The sequence below is a fragment of the Schistocerca americana genome, chromosome 3, assembly GCF_021461395.2.
Source record: "Schistocerca americana isolate TAMUIC-IGC-003095 chromosome 3, iqSchAmer2.1, whole genome shotgun sequence".
NCBI lineage: Eukaryota > Metazoa > Arthropoda > Insecta > Orthoptera > Acrididae > Schistocerca > Schistocerca americana.
Window position 1 is genome coordinate 745,091,645 of NC_060121.1, and position 12,679 is coordinate 745,104,323.

Consider the following 12,679-nt stretch of genomic DNA (forward strand, 5'->3'; position numbering starts at 1 on the left):
AGGAATTTCTGATATTCACAACCGTCAACTTATTTTCCGTAGCTGTTGCTGTTTGAAGTGGCTACTTCTGGAAACGGCTCCTCAAACATTAACTTAAACAACGTTCTGTATTCACGTCGTTTTCCGAATAAACCTGATCCCAGGTGTTATTGGACAACAGCCTAAAGGAAGTACTATTTTACGTTCCAAGAAGATACTTTTGTAGGCTTGCGGTTTTGTGGATTTTATCAAACCTATCTTTAGATTCACTCATAACAGTAATGATAGCAGAGACTAACGTTTTTATAAACGTTTCTAAATTTTCCATTCGATATCTGAACGTAAATTGTAACACCATAGCTTGGACACTACATACCTTTTGTTGTAGTGTCTAAGCTATGGTGTTACATACGTTTTGTTGCATCCCCCCATGAACCATGGACCTTGCCGCTGGTGCGGAAGCTTGCGTGCCTCAGCGATACAGATAGCCGTAACGTAGGTGCAACCACAACGGAGGGGTATCTGTTGAGACGCCAGACAAGCGAGTGGTTCCTGAAGAGGGGCAGCAGCCTTTTCAGTTGCAGGATGATTGACTGACCTGGCCCTGTAACACAAACCAAAACATCCTTGCTGTGCTGGTACTGCGAACAGCTGAAAGTAAGGGGAAACTACAGCCGTCATTTTTCCCGAGGGCGTGTTGCTTTACTCTATGGTTAAATGATGATGGCGTCCTCTTGGGTAAAATATTCCGGAGGTAGAATAGTCCCCCATTCTTATCTCCGGGCGGGGACTACTCAGGAGCACGTTGTTATCAGGAGAAAGAAAACTGGCGTTCTACATATCGGAGCATGGATGTCAGATCTCTTAATCGGGCAGGTAGGGTAGAAAATTTAAAAAGGGAAATGGATAGGTTAAAGTTAGATATAGTGTGACTTAGTGAAGTTCAATGGCAGGACGAACAAGATTTCTGGTCAGGTGAATACAGGGTTATAAATACAAAATCAAATAGGGGTAATCCAGGAGTAGATTTAATAATGAATAGGAAAATAGGAATGCGGTTAAGCTACTACAAACAGCATAGTGAAAGCATTATTGTGGGCATGATAGATAAGAAGCCCACGCCTACCACAGTAGTAATAGTATATGCCAACTCGCTCCACAGATAACGAAGAGATTGATGAAATGTATGATGGGACAAAATAAATTATTCAGATAGTGAAGGGAGACGAAAATTTAATAGTCATGGGTGACTGAAATTCGACAGTAGGAAAAGGGAGAGAAGGAAACGTAGTAGGTGAATATGGATTGGAGGGAAGAAATGAAAGATGAAGCCGACTGGTAGAATTTAGCACAGAACAAAACTTAATCATAGGTAACAATTGGTTCAAGAATCATAAAACAAGGTTGTATACATGGAAGAAGCCTGGAGATACTGACAGGTTTCAGATAGATTATATAATGATAAGACAGAGATTCAGGAGCCAGGTTTTAAATTGTAAGACTTTTCCAGGGGAAGATGTGGACTCTGACCACAATCTATTGGTTATGACCTGTAGACTAAAACTGAAGAAACATCAAAAAGGTGGAAATTTGAGGAGATGGGCCCTGGATAAACTGAATGAACCAGAGATTGTAGAGAGCTTCAGGAAGACCATTAGGGAAAGATTGACAAGAATGGGGGAAAGAAATACAATAGTAGAAGAATGGGTAGCTTTGAGAGACGAATTAGTGAAGGTAGCAGAGAATGAAGTAGGTAAAAAGACGAGGGCTAGTAGAAATCCTTGGGTAACAGAAGAGAAATCGAATTTAATCGATGAAAGGAGGAAATATAAAAATGAAGTATATGAAGCATCAAAAAGAAATACAAACGTCTCAAAAATGAGATCGACATGAAGTACAAAATGGCTAAGCAGGGATGGCTAAAGGACAAATGCAAGGATGTAGAGGCTTATCACACTAGGGGTAAGATAGATACTGACTACAGGAGAATTAAAGAGACCTTTGGAGAAAAGAGAACCACTTGCATGAATATCAAGTGCTCAGATGGAAACCCAGTTATGAGCAAAGAAGGGAAAGCAGAAAGGTGGAAGGAGTATATAGAGGGTCTATACAAGGGCGATGTACTTGAGGACAGTATTATGGAAATGGAAGAGGATGTAGATGAAGATGAAATGGGAGATATGATACTGCGTGAAGAGTCTGACAGAGCATGAAAGACCTAAGTCGAAACAAGGCCCTGGGAGTAGACAACATTCCATTAGAACTACTGACAGCCTTGGGAGAGCCAGCCCTGAAAAAACTCTACAGCCTGGTGAGCAAGATGTATGAGGCCGGCGAAATACCGTCAGACTTCAAGAAGAATATAATAATTCCAGTCCCAAAGAAAGCAGGTGTTGACAGATGTGAAACTTACCGAACTGTCAGTTTCATAAGCCACTGCTGCATAATACTAACACGAATTCTTTACAGACGAATGTAAAACAGGTAGAAGCCGACCTCGGGGAAGATCAATTTGGATTCCGTAGAAATTTTGGAACACGTGAGCCAATACTGACCCAACGACTTATCTTAGGAAATAGATTTAGGAAAGGCAAATCTACGTTTGTAGCATTTGTAAAAGGCTATTTACAATTTGTACAGAAAGCAGATGTCAGTTATAAGAGTCGACGGGCTCGACAGGGCAGCAGTGGTTGGGAAGGGGGTGAGACAGGCTTGTAGCCTCTCCCCGATGTTATTCAATCCGTATATTTAGCAAGCAGTAAAGGAATCTAAAGAAAAATTTGGACAAGGAATTAAAATCCATGGAGAAGAAATAAAAACTTTGACGTTAGCCAATGACTTTGTAATTCTGTCAGACAGAGCAAAGGACCTGGAAGAGCAGCTGAGCGGAATGGACATGGTCTTGAAAGGAGGATATAAGATGAACATCAGGAAAAGCAAAACGAGAATAATAGAATGTAGTTGAATTAAGTCGGGTGATGCTGAGGGTATCAGATTAGGAAATGAAACACTTAAAGTAGTAAATGAGTATTGCTATTTGGGGAGCAAAATAACTGATGATGGTCGCAGTAGAGAGGATATAAAATGTAGACTGGCAATGGCAAGGAAAGCATTTCTGAAGAAGAGAAATTTGTTAACATCGAGTATAGATTTAAAGGACAAGAAGTCGTTTCTGAAAGTATTTGTATGGAGTGAGGCCATGTACAGAAGTGAAACATGGACGTTAAATAGTTTAGACAAGAAGAGAATAGAAGCTTTCGAAATGTGGTGCTACAGAACAATGTTGAAGCTTAGATGGGTAGATCACATAATTAATGAGAAGGTACTGGATAGAACTGGAGAGGAGAGAAATTTGTGGCACAACTTGACAAGAAGAATGGATCGGTTGGTAGGGCATGTTCTGAGGCATCAAGGAATCACAAATTTAGTATTGGAGGGCAGCGTGGAGGGTAAAAATCGCAGAGGGACTCCATGAGATGAATACACTAAACATATTGAGAAGGATGTAGGTTGCAGTAAGTACTGGGAGATGAAGAACCTTGCACAGGAATGAGTAGCACGGAGGGCTGCGTCAAACCAGTCTCTGGACTGAAGACCACAACAGCAAACCTTTTGTTGATTCATTTAGCGTTCTGTTTTGTTGAAGATCACATCGTTGAACTTGTGTAATTAGTGTATGACTAATTCGGTGCTGTAATGAAGTATAATCTCTTCAATATGTACAAATTTCAGCAAATGATACGTTTTGTCTTTCTCACATAATCACTTTGGTTGTCTTTAAAAGTGAATAATTTTATTTAAATAATTTTTTGTAGAAATACCAATATGTGTAACTGGTCTATTTTATTTAAAGTGATTGTTTGCTGTTATGTAAACTGCTGACCTTGACTTAGGGTTCTTAGTTATTTTGTATGTAAAAGGTAGTGTGGTTCCCCTCCGGAACGGGACTTAGTAGCGCGCGCAAATTGTGGTTGGAATAGGCAGAAGAGGTGGATTAAGAGTCAGTCGGGGACGAGCTACCAATCTGTTTACTGCTCAAGTAAAAGTTGTGTATTGTGCTGGTGCCGAGAGAGCCTTTTCATGCCGTTTTCCAATGCCTTGGATGGACGGATAAAGAGCTGGAACTATTCTGGAATTTGTACCTATCATCGCCACCTAGAAATGACGGAGTCCAGCATTTCCGCCTGCAAAGCCATCCACCGACATGGACTCGTCACCACGTTGCGCAATCACTGGAAAGGAACCAAGGAATTGTAAATACGTAAAGTGAAGGATAAGCTCATTGGATGTTTTAGTGTGTTCCAGTATAAGGTAGCTTATAATTGACTTTATATACCTACCTTGATTTTTCCTTATCACAACACCTCTCATGTTCCTCTTCGTTTGAACTATGATTACCGAGTGTCCTTATTGCGGAAGAAATGAAATCCTCAAAGCCAAATTGTTTATTAAATAATGTTGTTTGATATTTGGTAAGAAGGGAGTATTCATATTTACTGTGGATTTGGTAAAATTGTAGGAGGTAGTAAATGTAGCTTTGTGAAAGCCTTTCAGTGATTGAAACAGTCCATTTTAAAGTTTAGTGGACTTTCAAAGTTACTTATTTAATCATTGACTTGAAAGTAGAAGACTGTAGTAATAAAAACAATTTGCTGTTATTTTTAAAATTTAAAAGTTCTTAAAACTGAGGCTTATAAAGTTTTACTTAGCTGATGATCGTTGGGCTGCCTGCTGTAAATTGTAAAAGGTGAGTCAATTTTTTACAAATTTATCAATATTGTGTCTCACCGCACTAAAAGTCGTCAACTGCATTTGTGGGAAGTTATATACTTATGTGTGCTAAGTTCTTGTCTCTCTTGTGTATTGGAAGTGCATATTAATAGTGTAACAGGATCCACAGTTTGTCTATTGTGATTATGCTAGGTAACAAGTAACAGAGAAACCTTTATCTATGAAAACAGTAACTTTTATTATTCAGGGGACAGAGAGAAATATTTTGCAATTGAATTTTTTCCCATGTTAGTTGTAAAAGTAATTCGTGAAGGAAAAATTAAACCTATGCCAAATTTATAATTTTGCAGTGAACTTTATTCTCATCTCATGTCAGATAGAAAAATGTGTGAAAAATGAGACTAAATCTATGCTTTATTGTATATTCCTAAAGTGCACTTTAATAGTAATTTTATTGAAACCATTCAGTTCGACCTAGCCTTGAAGGTGAAAGTGTATGTCATTTTCTGTTGTCCTTATGCAAATAGTCTTGATCTCCTATAACTGTTAGCACTCTTTTTAACGTCAACATCTGCTAAGACAGAGTTCATTCCACTCTCGTGTGATAAAGTATAGGCTGTGTCCGTCCATTAAAGTTACTCATATCTATTTTCTTGAACAAGAATGTTACTAATACTTATGACTAATTAGGCTGGCGACCGTTTTTATTATCATTTGGACACTGGATAGGCAAAATATTGTTTGTTACTGTTTACATATTTACGCAATTCTGACTTTCACTACCGATCGGCCCCCTCCGTTAGGTAAATCGCGGTCAACACAACAAAATTCCTTTCAAAGGGTAACATTGCTCAGTTGCTTTATACCATAATTGCTTTAACAAGATAGTTCCATTTTACGATCTGCTCCCAACTTTAAGGTTATGGTATAGCAGTAGCGGACAGAAGTGTTATAAGATTGTCAAAAAGTGATGCTTTTTACAAGCCTATAATTAGTGTTTACCGTCTTTGCTACGGAAATAGTGTTCAAAAGCTTTAGGAACCTGTGACTAATCTGTCAAAATACGAAGCTTATAAAGAGATGTCTACGCGAAGGTCTAGAATTACAAGCAGATGCGCGACTCGTTCTTGTAACACACTTTAGTATTCTGATAATACTATCTCTGTAAGTTCATTTTTAAAATGAATGTTACGTAGCATGTTGAGCGTAAGTCGGCACCTAAAACGTAAACTTTCCTTGCTGTGACAATTCATGTACATCTACATCTACATGGATACTTTGCAAATCACATTTAAGTGCCAGGCAGAGAGTTCATCGAACCACCTTCACAATTCTCTATTATTCTAACTTCGTATAGCACGCGGAAAGAACGAACCCCTATATCTTTCCGTACGATCACCGATTTCCCTTATTTTATCGTGGTGACCGTTTCTCCCTATGCAGGCTAGTGTCAACAAAATATTTTGGCATTCGGAGGAAAAAGTTGGTGATTGGAATTTCGTGAGAAGATTCCGTCGCAACGAAAAACGGCTTTCTTTTAATGATGTACATCCCGAATCCTGTTATCATTTCAGTGACACTCTCTCTCATATTTCGTGATAATACAAAACGTGCTGCTCTTCTTGGAACTTTTTCGATATACTCCATCAGTCCCATCTGGTAAGGATCCCACACCACGCAGCAGTATTCTAAAAGTGGACGGAAAAGCGTAGTGTAAGCAGTCTCCTTAGTAGATTTGTCACATTTTCTAAGGGTCCTTACAATAAAACGCAGTCTTAGGTTAGCCTTCCCCACAATATTTTCTTTGTGCTCCTTACAATTTAAGTTGATCGTAATTGTAGGTCCTAAGTATTTAGATGAATTTACGGCCTTTAGATTTGACTGATTTATCGTGCAACCGAAGTTACTTTCAGCACTCATGTGGATGACCTCAAACTTTTCCTTATTTGGGGTCAATTACCAATTTTCGCACCATTCAAATGTCTTTTCTAAATCGTTTTGCAATTTGTTTTAATCATCTGATGACTTTATTAGTCGATAAACGACAACGTCATCCGCAAATAACCTAAGAAGGCTGCTCAGATTGTCCCCCAAATCTTATATAGATAAGGGACAGCAAAGGGCCTCTAATGTTACCTTGGGGAACGCCTCAAATAATCAATCTGAAATGACGTACACTTTTACCTTCAAGGCTTGGTCAAACTGAACTGTTTCAATAATATTACTATCTGTTTTACTCGATGACTGTCCGTCAATTACTACGAACTGTGACCTCTCCGACACCAAGTCACAAATCCAGCCACATAATTGAGACGATATTTCATAAGCACGCAACTTCACTACAAGCTGTTTGTGTGATGCAGTGTCAAAAAACTACCTGAAATCCAGAAATACATAATCAATCTGAAATGCGTTGTCAATAGCACTCAGCAGTTCATGCGAGTAAAGGGCTAGTTGTGTTTTACAAGAACAATGTTTCCTAAATCCATGTTGACAGAGTGTCAATAGACAGTTTTATTCGAGGTAATTCATAAAGTTCGAACCCAATATATGTTCCACAATCCTGCTGCATATCGATGTTAATGATATCGGCCTGTACTGTAGTGGATTACTCCTACTACAATTCTTGAATATTTGTGTGACCTGTGAAACTTTTCAGTCTTTGGGTACAGATCTTTCGTCGAGCGAACGGTTGCATACGATTGTTAAGTATGGAGCTATTGCAGCAGCATACTCTGAAAGGAACCTAATTGGTATACAGTTGGACCAGAAGACTTACTTTTATTGAGTGATTTAAGTTGCTTCACTAGTCCGAGGATATTTACTTCTACGATACTCGTGTTGGCAGCTGTTCTTGATTCGAATTGTGGAATATTTACTTCGGCTTCTTTTGTGAAGCCGTTTCGGAAGGCTATGTTTAGTAACTCTGCTTTGGCAGCATTATCTTCGATAGTATCTCCAATGTTATCGCGCAGAGAAGTCATTGATTGTTTCTTGCCACTAGCGTGCTTCACATACGACCAGCTCTTTGGATTTTCTGCCAAGTTTTGACAAAAAGTTTCGTTGTGGAAACTATTAGAAGCATATCTCACTGAATACCGCCCTAAACGCCAACCTTCTGTAAAATATCGCTAATCTTGGGGATTTTAAGTCTTCTTGAATTTGGCATGTTTGCTTCGTTGTTTCTGCAAGTGTTCTGACCCGACTTGTGTACCAAGGAGGATCATCTCCGTCGTTTTTGAATTTATTTGGCATAAATCTCTCAATTGCTGCCGATACTATTTCTTTGAATTCAAGTCACATCTGGTCTACACTTACATTGTTAATTCGGAAGGAGTGGAGATTGTCTCTCAGGAGGGCGTAAAGTGAATTTTATCTGGTTTTTTGAACAGGTATATTTTTCGTTTATTCTTGGAGGATTTGGCGGTTACAATATTCAGTATCACTACGACCACCCTGTGTTCACAAATCCTTGTATCCGTTTTGATGCTTGTAATTAACACAGCATTATTTGTTGCCAAGTGGTCAAGTGTGTTTTCACAACCGTTTACTATTCGCGTGGGCTCATGAACTAACTGCTCGAAATAATTTTCAGAGAATGCGTTTAGTATAATTTCGGATGATGTTTTATGTGCACCTTCGAAATTAAACATGTATTTTCGCCAACCTATCGAGGGTAAATTAAAGTCATCACCAACTACAATCGTAAGAGTCGAGTATGTGTTTGAAATCAAACTCAAGTTTCTCGGAAACTTTCATCATCTGTATCATCTGAACTGGGAGATCGGTAAAGGGATCCAATCATTATTTTATTCCGATCGCCAACAATGACCTATGCCCATACTAGCTCGCAGGAACTACCTACTTCAATTTCGCGGCAAGATAAACTGCTTCTAAAAGCAACAAACTCGCCACCACCAACCGTGTTTAGACTATCCTTTCGGAACACCGTTAGGTTCTTCGCAAAAATTTCCGTTGTGCTTATCTTCGGCTTTAGCCACGTTTCAGTGCCTATAACGATTTGAGCATCAGTGCTTCTTATTAGCGCTTGGGGTTCTAGCACTTTCCCAACACAGCTACGACAATTTACAACTGTTATACCGATGGTTCCTGTGTCAACGTTCTTCTTGTGTTCTGCTTGCGCCCTTTGTGACTGAAGATCTTTTTGTGTTTCCCCGAGACCCTTTGACCTAAAAAACCGCCCCGTCCACGCCACACAAACCCTGCTACCCGTGTAGCAGCCTCCTGCGTATAGTGGACACCTGACCTATTCAGCGGAACCCGAAACCCAACCACCCTCTGGCGCAAGTCGAGGAATCTACAGCCTACTCGGTAGCAGAACCGTCTGGGCCTCTGATTCAGACCCTCCACTCGGCTCTGCCTGCAATCGGTCATATCGACTATGCTGCAAATGGTCAGCTCTGCTTTCATCTCGGAAGCAAGACTGACAGCCTTTACCACTTCTGTTAGCCGCTCGAGACCAGAGAGAATCTCTTCTGATCCAAAGTGACACACATCATTGGTACCGACGGGAGCAACCACCTGCGGCAGCCATGTCCCTAAGGGGCCCCATAACGAACCAAACGTTAGAGCTCCCAACCATCAATAATCCCACCCTCTGTGGTTGTCGGGATCTTGCAGGCTGTTGAATTGGATCAGTATGACCATCTCAAAATGTGACATCCACAATACTTTGCTGACTAATATGCCACGAAGTCTGCATAGAGAAGGTCAATGAGAGGTTCGCTCTGCTACCTGCGTTCACTTTCGCCATCATAGAGATTCGGGCTTAAAAAATCATAATTTCATACTTTCTAGTAACAGATAGCAACGAAGTAAATGTTTCTGTTCAGTATGCTTACGGAAATTGCTCCTTAAGAAGATATGAGTGAAATCAAAATAGAAAAAATAGAATGGGGCGTCAAAAGTCCTAGACTAGGACAGTACATGGTTGTTAATCCACGTGCTTCGGTGAAACAGCTTAATCTTCAGTTAACCAGCCACGTGAAGAAATCTGGATGTGGGTATGGTTTTCATATGACGCTTAGAAGCAAACAGCACTTGTTTCAAAGACAGTACATTGGTGTAAAAGACTTGATACGGATCGACAGTATTGTAATTGGACTGCTACCTGTCGACAACGAATTGCCTTTTCAGACTATGTATCGTCTCTGCCTATTGGACGGATGTTCATCGGCACATTCGGTACGAAACGCCGGAACATGTGCAGCTCAGGGAAGTTTTTGGAAGATCACAAAGGTGACATGCAACATTTCAATTTTCTGGTAGTGATTTCCCTGAAGAATAACGGTTGTAGTCACAAAAGTCACAACATGGCATTTTTAGGTAACAGTGGGGAGGCATTCTCAAATTCCGCTAATCGGATAGCTCAGATTAGAAAGTGCATATGAGATACGGTAATGTAGTTCAGTGTATCAAAATGTAAAACGATTTTGATTACCAAATCTTCCAGCTTGCTGTACTAGCTGCAAAATTACTGATTCCGATATTCTTGCTTCTGGTGCATTATTAAAGGCACCCATGTTTATTAGGAAATCGCATCATAGGTTATACTCTGCTTTTATTTCATGACTGAGTAACAAAACACAGCAGATTGTGAATTATGAAGGACCCATTTATTTGGAAAATTACAACTTGCTTTAGGTCTCTTATAAATGTATGGACTATTAAAATCTTACCTGTGTGGAACTTGTCGGATTTTGAATAAATTTACAGTAATGAAGTTAGTTAGTACGCTCCTTCAATAAAATAAAAGTAAATCTGGAATAGCATCATAAACACAATCACGTTGTAGACGCAGGAAGTCTTGGCCCAGAATGTATGTTTGTCAAACCTGTTCGACAAAAATAATTTTTAACCAAGTTTCAAACGAAGAGAAAAATAGAATGTCCTGTAAAGTGACTCAAACACATAAAATACGAACACTGACCAACGCTGACTAGTATTTTATTTCTTTCTATTTCCAGAATCCACTTCGCGTTTAGAATCGCAACGCACAACAAAACACCCTTTAAGGTCGTCGTCTTGAAAACGATTTTAATAATTGATGTTCCAGTAAATTTGAGGCGTATTTGCTTGTCTCGTGTTTCTAAGACAAGAGCACGAGAAGCCTGTTATGTTTGCCTTTCATTGTAATATTCAGACCGCCATTGAAGGCCTCTCTCTGGGTCTGTGAGATGCTGTTTGTTTTGTGACACCCACTCCGAAACCTCACGTCGATTAATCTGCCAATTTGTATCCATCCAATGTTCAGCATTTCTTTTCATTGAATGCAAAACCACGTCATTACTTTCTTCTTTCACAAATAATGATCAGTGGGGAAGATTGTTGTATCCAGAGGATAGTGTAGGTACGAACAATCGACGATATTTTTTTTGATTTTTTGTTCGATACTTAGTCTATTTACTGATTTAAAATCGTATGAAAGAATCTACGCTAGAGACAACCAGTAGCAATTTCCACGATTTTCGTTGCTATTAGACATGAGGTTGCGTTTTGCACAGCGTTTGTAGATATTTCGCATTCTAGAAATTTAAATGCAATACAATGTACAGAACGTTTTTGAAAAATACAGTTAATTCTCCGAGTAGAGAATTTTAAGGGGAGTAGAATGCTATGTAATGTAACAACTATTAACATAACATGTGGGCAGTTAAGTCACACTTCGTCAGTCATGCACCATTTGAAGTAGAAGAAGATCGTTAATATCGTAACAACTCTACTCAGCAGGAAAATGTAAATCTGCGTTAGTGTAAAATAGATTCTGTTTCAAAGTGTATCCAACTTGTAACTGGTTTTTGATAATTGTTTGTTTGATTTGATTTCACTTTCTGATTACTGGATTGTAGCAGGATAATAATGCAAGCGATAGACTATTAAATAAAATACTGACGAAATTTTCTCGACTGCGATGATTTCAAATCTCGATCGAATGTTTTTCGGTAGGTGCATGACCATATTATACCTTGGAACATGTTTTCACATTTGGATTAAACCTAAATTTTCTGGGGGAATTTTCTTTTATATCATGAAAAGACTTCACTATATAGAAAATGAATCCAATCATTTAGAAATGGGATGAGAAAATACATTAATCTTCTATTGCAGGGCTGGCTAGAGGCAAAAGAGTGAAACGTTTTCCATGAGACAAACCTCTTCCTTGCATTTCCATACAAAATGTCTTATATTTGAGTGAATGTTCTTTTCTTTCAACATGCTGTCCTTCTACATTCTAATGACTCACCGACTGACATTTTCTACTTTCCCTTGTATTCTGACCTTGAGCACAGCTATGTAGACAATTTGTTTCATGCAAAGAACCAAATTTTCATTTATGTTTCATAGATACACATGCCACTGTGAACAACAATCCTATAAAATTAATTTGTACTAAATTTATGCGTGAGCACTAAATGTCTGAAACGGAATAGTATTAGTGAGATTAGTATTTGAAAATCTTTACAATTCAGAAACATTAAATGACTTCACGACCTTTTTTTAAAAAAGAAATTTTCATGCCTTCACGATTATTGGCCAACGATGAGATTTCTAGTACATAAAAGTCCCATTACTTTATGAACAGAAGATTTTCAGAACGCTACTAATAATGTAAATTACCTTTACCGTGCAAAAGCCGTGAAAGAAACAAAGTGACGTGGGTATAATGTGTTCTATTTAGAAGGAAGGAGTGTGGATTAGCATATAACGTCCGTTCCACTACGAGTTCATTAGAGGCGGAAAATGTCGGAGGAATTCAGCTGTGCCCCTTGAAAGAAACCACGCTGGTATTAACCTTTGGCTGTTTAAGGACATTACGGAAAACCTGAATCTGGATGACAAGATGGAGATTTTATCCGCCTTCCTATGACATATGAGCTCTGCATGCTTCCGCTGCCCCGCCTCGCTCGTTTTTTTCTGTTAGTCTTGCCAGGGGCTCAGAGTACGTTTT